General features: G+C 40.0%; 1 protein-coding gene across 4 annotated transcripts in view; it reads left to right on the top strand.

Annotated features, from left to right (window-relative positions):
- The window catches only part of NR6A1 (nuclear receptor subfamily 6 group A member 1), a 260,240-nt gene that overhangs the window by 34,177 nt on the left and 206,382 nt on the right, over window positions 1-19,681 (top strand). The gene's annotated exons all lie outside the window — the stretch shown is intronic.

Genomic DNA, 19,681 nt, shown 5'->3' with positions numbered 1-19,681 from the left:
TCTAACTATGCTTTCTTTTTCTTCTAATGTTGTTCAGTGGCCATGATTTATCCTTTTAGTAGAAAGTTGGTTATTAGCCAGACATTTCTATTTAATATCCTCCTATGAAACTAGCAGCAGCAAGAATTGTACTTTCATTTCTGCACACATATACAACTATCTTCTCACAACTACTCTTCAAAAGTTAATTTTGACAGTTTATTTAAAAGTAAGATTATGCCTGGGTAGGAAATTTGCAATTGAGAAATCTTTGTATCACAGTTTAATTTCTATGGCATTTGTGTCCACATTTTTAAGATTAAGATATAAGAATTACTATTTCAAGGTCTAATAAAATAATGCTCTTCAGGATTATGTAGACATTGAGCATATAGATAAATCATTGTTTGAGTTTTCAGTGCTCTTAAAATGGGGCTTGTATCATTCTGGGACATGGATATAATTGTTAGAAATAGGATGTGGGAGTATCTAGTGGTTAACAGATCTTATTTTGCTATAATTCCAAAAGCTCAAATGGTAATTTAGATTAAGACTCTGTGAGATGCTCTAGAATTATTTTTCTAGTTGTAGTACTTTTTAGGGTCATAGGTCTGGCTGTGTGTCACCAACCTGCTGTTAAAGTGATTAAACTCACCTTTTCACCATGTTGGCTAATTTCAGTTCTGAGGGTTGGGACTTTTGAAGAATCCATGTTTCTTCAGCTAACACTATTAATTATGAGAGAAAACAATCCTATGATGCTGACCAAACAACAGGAAACTAGATTTGTCTTTGAATATACTATTTTCTCATTCTCCTTTATAGCCTTTACTTAAGCAGAAGAAAAGATAAATTCAGTTGTTTTCTTAGTCACACTCCTTTCCTAAGAGCATTTTTGAAAACTAGGAAGGACATTGAGATGCTGTGTAACCTTTCAGGCAACTACACATAAAACATGCCAAATAGTGAAAAACTATTTGTGTATTGTTTCTTCTCTAGGCCCAGCTCTAGACTCCAGGGATACACAGAAGAGTAACTGTGATTCCTGCTCTCATCTATTAATAGTCTGTTGGAAAGTATTTTAAAAAACATGTTTAAACCTCAGATTTAGCATGTAGTAATTAAGTTTATCTCCTTTTTTTTTGTGCTTAGTAACAATTGAAAATAACTAATGCCTATTTTCTGAGAGAAGGCTGTTGATACTGTGACAAAGATTACTGTTTAAGTGTTCTTTCTGGACCAGGCGTCCTGTCTAGCTGGTCTAACGTTTCCTCATAGACTCCCTGGCTAGAGGTGGTGATTTTCACACCTCTCTATTGCATGAGAATGAACAGATAGTGAAACATACTTTTATATATTAATATAGAATGAGACTCTAATTCTACTTAGTATATGTGGATCATATTCTCAATAATTCCTGTATTACTTTTGTGAAGATTAGTAGTATTTTTATTTTCTCTTTTTGATTATTATAATGATAAATAAGCAAAAGCAAAATCTTATCTGTCTGTACCAGTCTTGGGGTTATGCTCCAGCCCTACCAAGTGATAGGAACTTCAAGATTGAGGTGGAGTGTGTGTTGTGTTAAATTGGTTATGATGATTTTAAAAAGATTTGCCTGAAATGCAGAGAGGTACAGGTGGGTAGGGAGATCTTCTGTTCTGTGGTTCACTCCTCAGATGGGCTGCAACAGCCAGCGCTAGGCCAGGCCAAAGCCAGGATCCAGGAGCTCCATCCTGGTCAACCACGTGTAGGCAAGGGCCTAAGTACTTGGACCATCTTTTGTTGCTTTCCTAGGCACATTAGCAGGGAGCTGAATTGAAAACAGAGAACCTGGGACTTAGATCAGCACTCCTACATAGGACGTTGGCATTGTGAGCTGTGGCTTATCCTGCTGTGCTCAAAACCAGGCCCTGGTTATGATTTTTGGTACTTCGAATTCTTTGGATTCTGACTGAGAAGGAATAACATCTCTTGTTAATACTTCACGACTTTTGCACATTAGATTGAGAATAATAGGATTCTCTCTGTGTCCTGTCTTTGGAGTTTGGAGGCTCCCATGTTTTTCCTCTCCTTTCTCCCATTTCCTGATAGAGAAAGCCTGCTCGTGCTTACTTATTTTGGAACAGGAGATACCTTCATTGTTAATTTCTAGTTGTGCTTGGTGTTGGTTGTAGACAGCAAGTTGGGGAGAACAGAGATGTTAGAACTAGTTGAAGAAAGACTCATTTTGTCCAGTTCCAACTGCCTTTTTTAGAAACCTTTCTGTGATGGAGCAGATGGGTAACCATGCTTAGAATATGGGCAACTGTTCACAGTCCAGCTGCCTTCCTATGATTCTGGGAGTCCAATGTTGTGGTACAGGTTCAGGCTAAGTTCATTTCTACAAGAAGGGTCCCTGTACTATGCCCATTAGCATAAGCTAGGGCCAAGGGCAGTCAAAGGTCAAGAGAGTTCAAAACATCATAACCTTTCTGTGCTTCTCTTTCTAAATAACCCCTGTCTGCCCTGCTCCCCGAATTTTTTCCTCAGCCATCATGTTTACTGTGTAGTTGTAAAATTCAAGAGAACAAGGACTGATTTCATACAAGGGAAGTTTGAGAATAGGAGTCATTGTTGCTTAAAACAGGAGAAATAATTGATTTATGTTTGGGGGCCAATTAGGCTATAAAACAGGAACAGTAAAGGGACCTGTGACTGCAGGACAGCTCCTTGCTCTGATTTCTGTCTCACAGACAAGGGGCTCCCCACTAAAGGCTGTCAACTTTCTAAGCTAAATTATTAATTCTTTTCATGCCTCTCAGGGATTGTAAACAGCACATAATACACAGAAACAATTGGTACTGTTCAGTTATTGGCCAGATACAGGGTCAAAGGGTAAATAGTTGGATTAGTAACAGCTGTTCTTCCTTCCCAGTCAAACTTTGGTCTTTTATTATCTATTTCAGCAAGGCTGTTCCTGAATTTTTGGCCTACAATTTCTCTCGTAATATAATTCTGTGAATAATTACATCAAGATTAAATATTGGACAAAATTGAAGATACCATTTTAATACAGTCTGATAAACTGAAGATAAACATTCTTTGTGATGTATACTGACCATATTGACTGATGTTCAAAGGATAGGATCCCAAGGAAAGTAGCTACTTAAAGTTAAAACAGATTAGTTTTTTTTAACCAGTAGAAGATCTTGGTACAGCTTGATAAAAGGAAAAAATTGCTTTTGTTTAAACTGAGAGTAGAATAATGTGTGCTTATTGCTGAAAACACTGAAAGAAAAATGGGAGTCTCTGTGATCCTACCTCCTAGAAGTAACCATTATTTCTCATTAGCGAATGTCCTTCCAGTTTGTGTCTGATCTTTACCTTTTTTTTTTTTTGAAGTTAAAGTTACTGAAGAGAAGGACTTTTTGAATTCTCTTTCCCCTTCTATATCTCCTACATCTATTCTTACTTCCTATTTTACAAGAAATTATAGAGTGAATGCATTTTTCTTTTATATGTATTAAACAGACCTGGACAAAAAATATTTATTTGTTTATTTGAAAGGCAGAGTTATGGAGAAATGGGGGGCGGGTGCAGAGAGTGAAAGAAAGAGATCTTCCGTGTGCTGATTTACTCCCCAAGTGGCTGCCATGGCCAAAGCTGAGCCAGGAGCTTCATCCTGGTATCCCATATAAGTGACGGGGGCCCAAGCAGTTGGGCCATCTCCTGATGCTTTTCCTGGGCCATTACCAGGGAGCTGGATTGGAAATGGAGCAGCTAGAACATGAACTGGGATGCCAGCTTAATTTACCAGTGAACATATTTGTTTATAAATCTTTCACCTGCACTTTAAATGAGTAGTTTAGCTTTTTTTTTTTTTTTTTTTTTTTTTTTTTAAGATTTATTTACATCAGAGGCAGAGAGAGAGAGAGAGAGAGAGAGAGAGAAGTCTTCATATGTTGGTTCACTCCCCAAATGGCTGCAATGGCTGGAGCTGCACCAGGAGCCTGGAGCTTCTTCCAGATCTTCCATGTGGGTGCAGGGGCTCAAGCACTTGGGCCATCTTCCACTGCTTTCCCAGGTCATTAGCTGGAAGCTATATTGGAAGTGGAGCAGCCAGGACTCATACCTGCACACATATGGGATGCCAGCACTGCAAGCGCTGTAATCTTGATTAAGTTATTTTAATCTCTCTGCCTTCGTTTTCTCAAGGGGACAATGCATAAAAATTTATTCCCATTTTATAAGCCTATTGTGAAGTTGTAAGGGTAGGTGTTTGGTGGAGTGGTTGAGTTGCCACTTGTGACACTCACATCCCGTGTTAGAATGCCTGGCTTGTATCCCAGCTGCTCCTTCTGATTCAGCTTTTATCCTGGGAGGTAGTAGATAATAGCTTAAGTACTTGAATCCCTGCCACCCATGTGGGAGGACCTGGATTGAGTTCCAGGTCCCTGGCTTTTGCCTGGTTCAACTCTGGCTGTTGCAGGCATTTGGGGCATGAACCAGCAGATGAAAAATATTTTGTCTTTCTGTGTCTGCCTTTCTAACAAAAATGAAAGATAATTTTTTTTTAATTTTTTTAATTTATTTTTTTTTATTTTTTTTTTGACAGAGTGGACAGTGAGAGAGAGAGACAGAGAGAAAGCTCTTCCTTTGCCGTTGGTTCACCCTCCAATGGCCGCTGCGGCCAGCGCACTGCGCTGATCCGATAGCAGGAGCCAGGTACTTATCCTGGTCTCCCATGGGGTGCAGGGCCCAAGTACTTGGGCCATCCTCCACTGCACTCCCTGGCCACAGCAGAGAGCTGGCCTGGAAGAGGGACAACCGGGACAGAATCCGGCGCCCCGACCGGGACTAGAACCCGGTGTGCCGGCGCCGCAAGGCGGAGGATTAGCCTAGTGAGCCGCGGTGCCGACAAAAATGAAAGATAAATAAATTTTTAAAAAGTGAAGTAATATGTGAGAAGGAAGCATTTAGAAAAATGCTTGTCAAATATTAAGTGTGTGCTGTTCTAGGCTATGTAGTATAAAGTTGAATTTCTCATCCTGTTTGCACTAATGAGCTGTTGTAGACACATTTCATTCAGTTAAACTAGCCTCTGTTCCTTAATGACAAAGATGAGTCATTCCAGATGTTAATAAGTGTTAAGTTACTTCTTCAAATTAATGTGTGGGATCTTCAGCAAGCTCATGGAAAGTATTATGGAAAAAAGTATGCTTGGATTTAAAAAAATTTGCAAGAAAATAAGTTTATGTTTTAATTCCACCTTCCATGAATTTTTGGAAGTACCTCATGGTTCAGTCACAGGGACATAAGTCATATATGCTTGGCCAAGACTGTTTACCATCTCATTGACTGTTAGAGTGTTTGATCCCCTTCCCGCAAGCAGTGGCAGGTAACCTTCCAAGTGACTATCTGCCAGCCCATTTAACCTGTCAGGAGACTAAAGAAGTCACCTCTGAGCTTATTTAAAACAAATAATACTCAGATTAGATTATGCACTTTATCTTTGATCAGTACCAAGGTGTTATAGAAAGGATGCTGAGGAAAAAAATTTTAATTTAAAATGGTACTACTTTTAAAACACTGTATATTTGAGATTCTTGCTGACTCAGATCTTAAAAAATAAGATATATTCTGATGAAGAACCTAGATAATTGAGTATTTTAATTTTTATTAACTTTATTTGAGAGACAAAGGAATAACTCCCATCTGCCATGGGTTCTCTCCCCAAATGCCTGTAATGGCCGGCTAGGGGTGATCAAAGCTGGGAGCTGGAAACTCGGTCCAGATCTCTCATGTGGGTGGCAGGAATCCAATCACTTGCTGCTTACCAGGGCTGCATTAGCAGGAAGCTGGAGTCAAGAGCTGAGCATTGAACCAAGGCAGTTTGATATGGGAGGCAGGGTCTTAACCTCTAAGCCCCATGCCTGCCACAAATGAAATTTTAAGAGACTTGAGGGGTGAGTGAATGGTGCCTGGGTTCATGTTCCAGCTCTGCTTCCAAAACTAACTTTCTGGTAATACATACCCGGGAGGCAACAGTGGCAGCTTAAATAGTTGGGTCCCTGCCACCCATGTGGGAGACCTAGATTGAGTTGCTAGTTCCCAGCCCTGGCATGGCTCTACCCTGGCAGTTGTGGGTATTTGGAGAGTGAACCAGCAGATGGGAGATATCTCTCTCTCTGCCTTAGAGATAAACTAATTTGTATTAAGAAAGAGAGACTAGGCTGGTGCCGCGGCTCACTAAGCTAATCCTCTGCCTGCGGTGCTGGCACACCAGGTTCTAGTCCCAGTTGGGGCACCAGATTCTGTCCCGGTTGCTCCTCTTCCAGTCCAGCTCTTTGCTGTGGCCCAGGAAGGCAGTGGAGGATGACCCAAGTGCTTGGGCCCTGCACCCGCATGGGAGACCAGGAGGAAGCACCTGGCTCCTGGCTTCGGATCAGCGCAGCGCACTGGCCACAACGCGCCGGCTGTAGCGGCCACTTAGAGGGGTAAACCAACGGAAAAAGGAAGACCTTTCTCTCTCTCTCTCTCACTGTCTAACTGCCTGTCCGAAAAAAAAAGGGGGACTTGAGTGTTAAATTAGTCTTTGGCCTCTCTTGCCATACTGGTAGATACATACCTACCAAACAGGCATCCCTGAATGGTGGTGGGATGAACAGACCAGATAAAAGATAGCTTCAGATTAAGACAGCCTGTTACCATGCACTTGGTCTGCCTTTCAATTCAGTTGTATCTTGGCATCCCAAGGAGACTTTTTGTGGAATCTTTGCATTTCAGAGTTCTCAGAAGATTCTATCCAAAAATGCCAGTATTCTGTCTCATGTCCAAATGGATACACTCCAAGTTGTCAAACTACATGTCAACATTCTTGGTCTTAGAAAGTAGTCTATAAGCTCAAGTGTTATCTGCAGAAAGTGAATTTAAGGCTGAATGTTAGCTATCAGGAAAAGGAATTACAATTTATGAGGCATTTGTTATTTTCTACATACTGTACCTATTCAGGAGGTGTGAGAGGGTTACATCATCTACAGTTGTCCAGTTTCAAGTTTAACTTGTAATACCTAGTCCATTTAACACAGTATTTGTCCCTTTCTTCTTCTCTACTCACTGTGTGCTGAACTGAAATACACAGAGACTGCCCTCAAGGAATTCTGGTTCAATCAGAAAGGTAGACTGTAAACTTGATGTGGCTGTTATCACATAATAGTTAATACTTATTAAACACAAAGTACATTTTTCATTAAACACCCACCATAAGGTTATTTTTAAAAGATACTATCTTTACAGATGAGTTTTCTTTTAAAAAAAAAAGATTTTATTTATTTGACAGGCAGAGTTACAAAGAGAGGGAGGGGGAGAGAGGGAGAGGGAGACATAGAGAGATCTTCCATCTGTTGGTTCACTTCCCAAATGGTCAGGCCAAAACCAGGAGCCAGGAGCTTCATCCAGATTCTCTCACATGGGAACAGGGGCCCAAGCACTTGGGCTATCCACTGCTTGAGCCAGGAGCCTGGAGCTTCATCTGGGTTTCCCATGTGAATACAGGAGCCCAGGCACGTGGACCATCATGTGCTGCTTTCCCACGTGCATTAGCAGAGAGCTGGATCGGAAGTGGGTCCAGCATTGGAGGTGGCGGCTTAACCTGCTATGGCACAACACTGGCCCTACAGATGAGTTCTATGAGGGTTAACCTGAAGAGGTTAAATGACACACCCCAATGTATATAGTGAAGTATCTGAGACTTCAGAGTCTTTTACAACTAATCTATTTTCTCTCTAGCTGTCTTGATTGTGACCACTCTCAAATGCAAATAGTTTAAGGTGGTATAATGTTTTCTGACATTTATAATGGAGCTTTTTTTGTATGCGAAAGAATAAAGGCCATGTTCAAAGTGTTTTGGGCCTCTTTTATATATACTAGATGATTTTGGGCACAAAATAAACAATTCCTTTTGAATAGGTTCTCAAAGAGTTTTTTTATGGCCCAGCTTTAGGATTATTCCACTGTTTATCAGACAGATTCTTCCTGAAGCAAATTACTATAAATTCACAAATCTCCCTTACTCTACAACATCCGTTAATAATTTAGCTATTTTGTATTCATATTTTTTTTTTAGATTTATTTTATTTATTTGAAAAACAGAGTTACAGAGAGAGGTAGAGACAGAGAGAGAGGTCTTCCATTTGCTGGTTCACTCCCCAGATGGCCGCAATGGCTGGAGCTGCGCCGATCTGAAGTCAGGAGCCAGGAGCTTCTTCTGGGTCTCCCATGTGGGTGCAGGGGCCCAAGGACTTGGGCCGTCTTCTGCTGCTATCCCAGGCCACAGCAGAGAGCTGGATTGGAAGAGGAGCAGCCGAGACTGGAACTGGCACCCATATGGGATGCTGGTGCTTCAGGCCAGGGCTTTAACCTGCTGTGCCACAGTGCCGGCCCCTCATAAAATTTTTTAAGAAGATTTATTTGAAGGGTGGAGGCAGAGTCAGAGGCAGAGAAGTCTTTCATTCTCTGGTTCCTTTCTCTGATGGCTGCAGTAGTCAGGGCTAAGCCAGACAGAAGCAAGGAGCTTCATCCATGTCTCTCATGTAGGTGCAGGGGCCCAAGGACTTGGGCCATCCTCTGCTGCTTCCTCAGGCACATTAGCAGGGAGCTGAATTGGAAGTGGAGCAGCTGGGTCTTGAACCAGCGCGCATTCAAATGCTGGTACTGCAAACGGCAGCTTAACTCTCTGTTGCCACAGTACCAGGTCCCTGTAAAATTTTTAAGAATACTTCCAAAGCTTTGGCTGCATCTGCTACATCACTGCTAGATCAGGGCTCCTGAATGTGGCCTTTTGCTGGGGAGTTCCCTTCTGATAAGGATTCTTTTGAACAGGGTTGGGGTGGTATGAGCTCCAGAGCTTAGGCTGAACCCTCATCTCCTTGACCTCTGCCCCTGTTTCAGAGTTTATACTGACTTGGTGGGGACTCCTTTGGAACCAAGAGTTTAGCACTTGTTTACAGTTGATGAGAAGATAGTTGCATTCAAAGGCGGGAGTTGGGTCCTTGGATAGTCATGGTTGCCTTCTGACCTTATCTCTGGTGGGTGCAGGGAATGCTTGCACATCCAAGTCTAGAGATTTATAATGGATGACCAAGAAAGAATGAGAAGAAACTGGGAGGCTAGGTAGGTTATTGCAGTTGTGCTTCTATAGCTGCAGTGTATAACATTTTGAGATCAGAGAAAAATTTGTATGAACCCTGCTTTTATTTGATTAAAAAAAAGCTAAAAGTGATTGCTTAATTCAATATATGATGTAATGGGAGTCTGTGAGAATTTGTCTTTGTCTTTTGATGTTTCACCAAAGAGAAAATCTGTGTTGGGCAAACATACCAATAGTAGAGGGACACCCTAGATTAAAACCTCCCTCTTCGAAGTAATATGTAGTTTTACAAGTCATCATTTTCTGTAAAAGTTAACTTGGGGTACTTAAGAGTACAGCAGCTTAGCCCCAAATGAGTCCTCATATCCCTTTTTGGTTTTACACTTTGGTCAAGTAAGACCATTCTTTAGCCAGTCTACCTAAGTTTTTGTTTGTTTTGTTTTTTGATCCAGTATTTGTTGTAGATATGAATCTGAAAGAGAAGGTGTTTCTCTCTTTGAAGGAAGCTGACAGTCACTTGAACCAGAACTGAATACAGGAAATAGACATAGGAAAAAGAGAAACTGCAGAATAATAAGATTCAAATGTTATGTGTTTTTCATCTGTTAGCACAAGACTTCATGTGCTAAGCATGGTCTGGCCTATAGGTATATTTTGTTTGACTTGCAGGATGTTTAAATAAGAGCATCTTTGTTGTCAGCATTTAAAATCTGCAAGAATTTCATGAAATCTGGATTTTTGATTTTCCTGTGAACAGTGAGCCTGTATTTGCATGTGGCATCTGTTGGCTGAATCAGCGCAATGACTCTCTTTTAAGTTTGTTGCAGAGCCATGTGTGATCTCTTTTACCCAGTCTTCTGTAGACCTCTTGAGTTTGCAACTCCTACAAATAAGACATAATTTTCAGTGCTGATGAGGTTATGGGACACTCTTAAGTGTAATCTGGTAAGGTCTGGCAAAACTCATGATATGCACAACTATGATTTAACAGTTTAAAATTTAGAAATAAAATTTAAAATTACCGATTTAGCAGCCCACCTAGAGATTTATTCTTAAGAAATGACAGTTATGCAATATATACATTCACAGATACTTCTTTCAGCATTTATAGTAGTAAAAGAATTGGAAACACCTAAAAAGTTTAATGGGACAGTTAAATGGATTGTGTTTACCCATGCAGTGGAATAACAGATTAAGAAGGTGGTCAGAATCAGCCCTGAAGGCATTTGGATCTGGCTAAAAAGCCCATGAGAGCATTTCAGGCATGGAAAGCCAAGACACTGTGGCAAAAAATGGCCTACATGAAAGATCTCTGTGAGTGAGATTGCAGTAGAAAGAAGGGACCATCAAAGAAGGAGGTACCTTTCTCCGAAGGGAGGACAGAACTTCCACTTTGATTATGGCCCTGTCTAAATACTGACAAAGTTTGTGGACTCAAGAGGCTTCCATAGCCTTGGCAGCTCATGACAAGAGCCTCGGGTGATCACTGACATCATAAATAAGAGTGTCAATTGTTAAATCAACAACAGGAGTCACTGTGCACTTGTTCCCCATGTAGGACCTCTGTCCTTAATGAGTTGTACTATGAGAATAAATGGTAAAACCTGTCTTCAAACTGTACTTTATACTTTGTGTGTGGGTGCAAACTGTTGAAATCTTTACTTAATATAGAGTTGATCTTCTGTATATAAAGATAATTAAAAATGAATCTTAATGAAGAATGGGATTGGAGTGGGAGTAGAAGGTGGGATGGGAGTGGAGGTGGGAGGGTGGGTATGGTGGGAAGAACTGCTACATTTCTAAACCTGTACCTATGACATTTATATTTATTAAATACAAGCTTTCTAAAAAAAAAAGTGGAATTTTTTTTATTTTTGACAGGCAGAGTGGACAGTGAGAGAGAGAGACAGAGAGAAAGGTCTTCCTTTTGCCGTTGGTTTACCCTCCAATGGCCACCGCGGCCGGCGCGCTGCAGCCGGCGCACCACGCTGATCCGAAGGCAGGAGCCAGGTACTTCTCCTGGTCTCCCATGGGGTGCAGGGCCCAAGTACTTGGGCCATCCTCCACTGCACTCCCTGGCCACAGCAGAGAGCTGGCCTGGAAGAGGGGCAACCGGGACAGAATCCGGCGCCCCGACTGGGATTAGAACCCCATGTGCCAGCGCCGCAAGGTGGAGGATTAGCCTATTGAGCTACGGCGCCAGCCAAAAAGTGGAATTTTAGTCCAATAGAAGATATACTGAACTGTTAAACTTATTGTTCCACTATTTTGCATATGACATCTATAAAGACTTAAATTGGTCAATAAATGTATGATGTCACTAAAAACTTGGGACTTAATGAGTTAATAGTGGTATTTTTTAGGAAAATGAAATTACAAAGAAACTTTCATTATCTATGCATTTTAACTTTCTTATAAGGATCTTGTATTAACAGAAAGGATTTGTATTTTTTGAAAGGATTTATTTATGTGAAAGGCAGAGTGATGGGAGAGTGATGGGGTAAAGGGGTGGGAGGTGGGAGGTGGGGGGAGAGGGAGAGAGAGAGGGAAAGAAGATTGGAGGGAGGGAGGGAGAAGTATCTTCCATTCTCTGGTTGTTTCCCCAAATGATGCAATGGCTTGGGTAGAAGCCAGGAGCCCAGAGCTCCATCTGGGTCCCCAACATGGGTGGCAGGGGCCCAAGCACTGGGACTATCCTCCTCTGCTTTCCCAAGCACATTAGCAGGGAGCTGGATCAGAAGCAGAGCAGCTGGGACTCAACCAGCACTCTGATATGGGATGCCAGTGTCACAGGCAGTAAGTAACTTAACCCTCTGTGCTGCAGCTTTGGCCCCAGAGCACAGATTTTATTTTCAGAATTCTCTTACCTTGAAATTGTTATAAGGAAGGGGAATCAGAGTCTTCCAGTAGTAGCAATGATTTTGAAGCCCAAGAAGATAGTAAAAGCCTAGAGTAGCAGTTTAGTTCTCTATTTGGCAATGTTACTTCCATTCACACATCCAGCCATTGGTCTCCTTTTTAGTGCTGGGAGGCTTGAGTTAGTACTGCTGAGAATGAAGGGAGATGTTAGTAGTTTCTTACATGAATTGTCTGCCCTAGCAGTTGCAGGGTTAATTACTGAAGGTGACCTTGGCAGAATGCTTGGTGAATGGTGTAGTGGGAAAAAAAAACAAAGAAAATTTTTACCCTGGCTTTGCCACTTCTTTCATTAATGGTCATAAGAAATCTATGAAACTAAATTTCTTTATCCATAAAACAGTACTAATTACTGTTAGGTATTATTTTAAAAAAATGAGATAATAAATGTGGATCACCCAGCATTTGGTTGCTGTTGTCATTCCTGTATGTTTCTCTTTGTTGAAATATTGGACAGAGGACTTCCAGCTTCTTTTTGTTGATACTTAATAAACATTTATTCTGTGCTAATGACTGGAAAACATTGTCTCAATTACTCTTCCCAGCAGCTCTAGGAGATTGACAGTTACATTTAGCCAAGGTCACACAGCTGCCAAGTGGCAGAGCTGAAATCTCTATGATCCCAAAGCCCATGTCTTTTTTCTTTTAAAATATGAGGTATGATTTACATGTAATGAAATATACAAATCTGAGGAACAAGCAGTTTTCCTGAATGCTTGCACCCTTATAATTCATATTCCATCAAGATATAGACGATTTCTATCCCTTTAGAAAATTTCCTCCTGCTTTTTCCTAGTTGATCCCCACTAATGTACCCCAAGAAGCTGTCATGGTAGATTTTTGCCTGTTTAAATTATCATATGCATAGAATTATACAATATATGATTTAGTGTTTTTTTTTTTCAATATATTTGAAACTTATCCATGTTTTTGCAGTTGCTGATAGTTCATTTCTTTTTTTTTTAAGATTTAAAAAAAATTTATTTGAAAGGCAGAGTTAGAGAGGGAAAGAGAGAGGGTAGGGGGGGCAGAGAAAGAGAGATAGAGATATCTTCCATCTGCTGGTTTACTCCCCAAATTGCCTTAACAGCAAGGGGCTTGTCCAGACTAAAGCCAGAAGTCAGGAGCTTCTTCCAGATCTCCAAAGTGGGTGCAGGGGCCCACACATTTGGGTCATCCTCTGCTGCTTTCCCATGTGCATTAGCAGGGAGCTGGATCGGAAGTGGATCAGCTGGGTCTCTAACCAGTGCCTGTATGGAATGCTGGCATTGCAGATGGGGGCTTTACCCACTATGCCGGCCCCAGTTCATTTCTTTTTGTTGCTGCCTAGTACTCTATTGACTAATTTACAATGTGATTGTACTTATGTGATTTTAATTTTAATTTTCCTGATGACTAATTATGGTGGTCACTTTTTCAGGTATCTATTGGCCATTCATATATCTTTATTTTTTTAAACTTTTATTTAATAAATATAAATTTCAAAAGTACAACTTTTGGATTATAGCGGCTCCCCCCCCCATAACCTCCCTCCCACCTGCAACCATCCCATCTCCCACTCTCTTTCCCATCCTTCATCAACATTCATTTTCAATTATCTTTATATACAGAAGATCAATTTAGTATATACTAAGTAAAGATTTCAACAGTTTGCACCCACACAGACACACCAAGTATAAAGTACTGTTTGAATACTAGCTATACCATTAATTCGCATAGTACAACACATTAAGGACAGAGATCCTACATGGGGAGTGGGGAGTAAGTGCACAGTGACTCCTGTTGTTGATTTAACAATTGATACTCTTATTTATGATGTCAGTAATCACCCAAGGCTCTTGTCATGAGCTGCCAAAGCTATAGAAGCCTCTTGAGTTCACCAACTCCGACCTTATTTAGACAAGGCCATAGTCAAAGTGGAAGTTCTGTCCTCCCTTCAGAGGAAGGTACCTCCTTCTTTGATGGTTCCTTCTTTCCACTGTGAGTGATCTCACTCACAGAGATCTTTCATTTAGGTCATTATTATTATTATTTTTTTTTTGCCACAGTGTCTTGGCTTTCCATGCCTGAGAAACTCTCATGGGCTTTTTAGCTGGATCCAAATGCCTGAATGCCTGAATGGCTGATTCTTAGGCCCGAGTGCTGTTTTACATTCATATATCTTTAAAAATGTGTGTTTAAATCTATAAAAAAAATACTATTAAAAAAAATGTGTGCTTAAATCTTTTGACCATTAAAAATAAATCATGTTTTTTGTCCAGTTATTGATTTGTAGGTGTTTTTTCTATTTTGATACAGTTCATCAGGTATATATGTTGTGAATATTTTCTGGTCTGTGGCTTTCTTTTTTAGTTTTTAATATGTTTTGAAATGAGCAGAATTTTAAATTTTTGTGAAATTCAATCTATTCACTTTTTATTTGTGATTAATGTTTTCTATGTCCTCCCTAAGAAGTCATAACCTGAGCTGAGGTTGCAAAGTTTTATGTTTTTTCCTAGAAATTTTATGATACTGGCTTTTACATTTATGTCTAATTTATCTAAGTTAATTTTTTAGTGTGTTAGGTAGGAATCAGTCTTTTTAAAATATGAATATTCATTTGTTCCAGCACCATTTGTTGACAAAGCTTTCCACACTGAATATTTTGATTCTCTCGCTGAAAAATAATTTGTGTGAATTTATGGACTCAATGTTCTCTTTTATTTTATTTTTTTAAATTTTTTGACAGGCAGAGTGGACAGTGAGAGAGAGAGACAGAGAGAAAGGTCTTCCTTTTGCTGTTGGTTCACCCTCCAATGGCCACCGTGGCAGGCGCGCTGCGGCCGGCGCACGGTGCTGATCCCAAGGCAGGAGCCAGGTACTTCTCCTGGTCTCCCATGGGGTGCAGGGCCCAAGTACTTGGGCCATCCTCCACTGCACTCCCTGGCCACAGCAGAGAGCTGGCCTGGAAGAGGGGCAACCAGGACAGAATCCGGCGCCCTGACTGGGATTAGAACCCGGTGTGCTGGCGCCGCAAGGCGGAGGATTAGCCTAGTGAGCCGCGGCGCCGGCCTCAGTGTTCTCTTCATTAATCTTTTTACAAATAACATTATGTCTTGCTTATTGTAGCTTTATGATGAATTTTGAAGTTAGATGTGTTAGTTCTTCATATTCTGTCTTCCTTTTCAAAGTTGTTTCGGGGGCTAGTGTTTGACCTAATGGTTAAGATGCCTGTTAGGTTGGAGTGCCTGAGTTTAATACTCAGCTCTGGCTCTTGATTCCAGCTTCCTGCTAATGTGGATCCTGGGAGGGAGTGGTGATGCTTCTTGCTGTCTTGCTACCCATGTGGGAACTGGCTCCCCTGCCTTGGCCTCCCAGCCATTATGAGTGTTTCCCCAGCAGCAGAAGGGATCTCTCTCTCTCTTCCTTCCCTCCCTCCCTCCCTCCCTCCGTTTCAAAGAAGAAAAGAATTCAAAATTGTTTTGACTATTTTGGCTTTTTCTGTTTTTGTTTTCATTTCCATATAAATTTTAAAATTGGCTTGAATATCAACTTTTCTTTTCTTACAAGAAATCCTGCTGAAATCTTGATTGAGTTGCATTGATCCTATCAATTTGTGAAGAATTGAAATCTTTTAATCCATGAATTCAGTTTATCTCTCCACTAATTTAGGTCATTTTAATTTTTTCCTGTTAATGTTTTAAAAAATTTTGAGATCTTATATATTTTTGTTTAAACTCATTCATAAGTATTTTTTTAACGCTAAATGGTATTGTTTTAAGTGTTTATTTCCCAATTGTTTATTTCCACTATATGGAAATACAATTGATTTTTGTATATTGAGTTTGTGTTTTGTTTTACTGTTAAATTTGTTTACTAGTTCTAGTAACTTTAAAATATAAATTCCCTGAGACTTTGTATATATCTGTGAATAAAGGCAGTTTTATTTCTTTTTTGATGCTTATGACTTTTGTTATTTTTCTTATTGCACTGGCTAAGATTACTAGTACAGTGGAAGGCTTGCTAAGAGTAAAATTCTTGGATTGTTCTTGATCTTAGGGGAAAAGTGTTCAATTTCACTGTCAAATATGATATTAGCTGTATAGTTACGATTTTCTTTTCCCCTTTTGCTTTTTTTAAATTTGGTAAAATGAACTTGCTATTGTCTTAACCATTTTTGAGAGTCAGTGGGATTAAGTACACTCACATCATTATACAATTGTTTCCAGTATCCATCCACAGAACTCTTCTTGTATTGCAAAACTGAAATTCTGTACTCATTAACAATGCCTACCTATTCTCAGTCCCTGGTGACCACCATTCTACTTTTTATCTCTATGAATTTGACTATTCTACGTAGCTCATTTAAGTGGAATTGTGTAGTATTTGTCATTTTCTGATTGGTTTATTTCATTTAGCCTAAGTTTAACAGTTATCCATGTTGTATCATGTATTATAATTTCCTTTTAGGGTTGAATAATATTCCATTGTATGTATTATATGTTTTGTTTATTCATTCACTGATGGACACTTAGTTTGCAGCTGTGTTTGCTGCTGCTATGAATGTGAGTATACATTAGTATATCTCCTTTTCAAAAAATTTGTTGAATTGATTTGAAAGAGAAAGCGACATTTTCTATCTGCTTGTTTGTTTTTTTTTTTCCTCAAATACTTGAAAAGTTGGGACTGGACCAGGCTTGGAAGTTGGGAGCTGGGAACCCAGTCCCATGTGGGTGGCAGGGACCCAGTTATTTAAGCCATCATCTATTGCCTCCTAGGTTGCACTTTAGCAAGAACCTGTTATCGGGAGCAGAGCTAGAATTTGACCCCAGGCAGTGCGATATGGAACTGTGGTGTCCCAGGCAGTGTCTCAACCACAATGCCAAGTGCTCACCCCCATTGTATCTCCGAGTCCCCACTTGGAATTATGTTGGATAATTGCTGGACCTGGACCGTGTAATTCTGTTTTTAGTTTCTGAGGAACTGCCAAACTGTTTTCCGTAGTGGCTTCACTATATTCCCGCCAGTACTGCACGTGAATTCAGCTTTCCTCTTCCTCACTAACCCTTGTTTTCTGTTTTTGATAGTAGCCATCCTAACAGCTGTGACACAGTATCTCATTGTGCTTTGTGCTTTTGATTTGTGCTTCCCCAATGATTAGTAATGTTGAACTTCTTTTTATGTGCTTATTGGCCATTTGTATATTTTCTTGGTGGAAATACCCACTTTTTGCCTATTTTTAAATTGGATTTTTTTGTGGGATATTGTCTGTTTTATTTGTAGGAGTTCTGTATTCTGGATATTAATCCCTTATTGAATACATGATGTGCAAATATTTCTCCCATTCCACAGGTTGACTTTTTATTCTGTTGATTGTGGCCTTTGATGAATAAAGTTTATAATTTTGATATTGTTCAGTTTGCTTATTGTTTTTATTTTTGGTTACCTGTAGTTTTGGTATCATATACCAAAAAGCCAGTGTAATGAGAAACTTCTCCTATATTTTCTCGTAAAAGTTTTTAGTTTTAATACTTTTTGATCCATTTTGATTTAATTTTATCTTTACTTTTTTAAAAGATTTATTTATTTATTTGAAAGAGTTAGAGAACAGGAGAGTTATCTTCCATCCACTGGTTCACTCCCTAAATGGCCACAGCACCTGAGAGCCAGGAGCAAGGAACTCCATGTGGGTGGCAGGGACCCAAATACTTGGGTCATCTGCTACTGCTTTCCCAGACACACTAGCAGGGAACTGAACTGCAAAGGGAGTAGCCTGGACTAAAGCCGGTATTCATATGGGATGTCAGTGTCACTGTATCACAATGCCTGTCCCTAACTATTAATGGTGTAGATGTTGTAAGATAAAGCCCAGTTTTACTTCTCTTGCAGATGGATATTGTTTTCTCAACACCATGTGTTGAAAACTCTTCTTTTCCCTTTGAATAGTCTTGGAAACCTTGTGGGAAATCCTTGGATCACATGTTAAGGAGTATTTATTTCTGGATTTTGTAGTCTATCACATTTGTGTATTTGTCACATTGTTTTGATTATTGTAGCTTTGTAGTAAGTTTTGAAATCAGGAAACTATAGGTTTCTTTGTAGATGCCCTTTATCAGCTTGAGAGAGTTCCAGATTATTCCTATTTTGCTAAGAGTTTTTAATCATGAATGGAGTCAAAATTTTCAAATACTGTTTCTGCAACCTGGATATTTAGGCTGTTACTATGGTGAGTTATTGAAATCTGAATTTTGAAAGTTGAACCAGCCTTATAATCATGAACTAAACCTCACATGATCATGATGTATTATAATTTTTATATCATGCTGAATTCACCCTGGTAATATATTTTCTTTTTTGAAGATTTATTTATTTATTTGAAAGAGTTTTAGAGACAAAGAGAAAGGGAGGGAGGGAGGGAGGGAGGGAGGGAGAGAGAGATCTTTCATCTATAGTTCATTCCCCAGATGACCTCAGTTGCTAGGGCTGGGCCAGGCTGAAGCTAGGAGCTTTTTCCAGGTTTCCCATGTGGGTGGCAGGGATACAAATACTTGCACCATCCTCTGCTGCTTTTCCCAGGCTTTAGCAGGGAGCTAGATTGGAAGTGGAACATCTGGGACTCAAACCTGGGACCATATGGGATGCTGGCGTTGCAGGCAGTGGCTTAACCCTGCTGTGCCACAGCACCAGCTCCACTTGATAGTATTTTGTTATTAGATTTTTGTGATTATGGTCATAAGAGCCATAACCTTAACCTCAGTGTCATACTTCCTCCAGAGTAATTTTTTCTTTAACACTTTGTTATAGGCACATTCCCTTTTATTTGTGCCCATTGGTGTAAGTTTGTGTTTCTGTAAACCAGTTAATTGGCTTTCTACTTCAGTTTTGACATCTCCATCTAGTGGTCTGTTCTGGAAGCAGAGGTGAAACTTTGTGGTAATGGTTGGTGTGTATTTCCACTTAGTCCACAAGGTGGCAACAGGCCCTAACTGAAGAGCAAAGAACGAAGAATGAGGAGTGAGGACTTAGATTGAAAAAAAAAAAGGGGGGGGGGGAATCAGTGCTTACAGAACTCATAAGAAAACAGAATAGGAAAGCAAGATTTTCTGAAAAGTAATATCACTGGGCTTCAAAATCTGAGAGAAGGGAGTTAGACCATTACATCATTCTAAAAGCATAAACTCAGAAATACATGAGAATCCATTTTGCTGTCCTCCCCCCCCCTTCCCTCTCAAAATGTCAAAATCTTGGCTTATTCAGTGGATATCCACTTACTTTTCTTTGAATATTGGGGGAATAAGGTGATGAAGATGGAAGTGTAAGGTAACAGAGCAGACCCTTAATGTAATGGTATCTGAATTTTGGGGAGCCTGGGACAAGATAGATAAGGTCTTCTATCTAAACGTTGAGACCTGCTTCCTGGGAGACAGCAGGAAGAAGCCCTGTGCTGTCTCTTGGTTCTGAGACTCAATTCCTCTGGAGTCCAGTTGTGAATTTTTTAGTCTCAGTTGTGGAATTTTCTTATAAAAATGGAAATGGGAGAATGGATTTTCCTGGACAAAGAATTGTTTAAGATAGCAGTGAAGGAACAAGTCAGCTGAGGTGAGGTGAGATTCCAGCAACCTGTGGATAAAATGTATGGGGTTGTAAAAATTAGAAGAAAGGCTTGTGGTGAGTTTT

The sequence above is a fragment of the Oryctolagus cuniculus genome, chromosome 1 (assembly GCF_051225735.1).
Source record: "Oryctolagus cuniculus isolate XC-2025 breed Fujian yellow rabbit chromosome 1, ASM5122573v1, whole genome shotgun sequence".
In the NCBI taxonomy this organism is placed as follows: Eukaryota; Metazoa; Chordata; class Mammalia; order Lagomorpha; family Leporidae; genus Oryctolagus; species Oryctolagus cuniculus.
The sequence above is the reverse complement of the archived record's forward strand: the minus strand, read 5'-3'. Positions and strand labels throughout refer to the sequence as shown.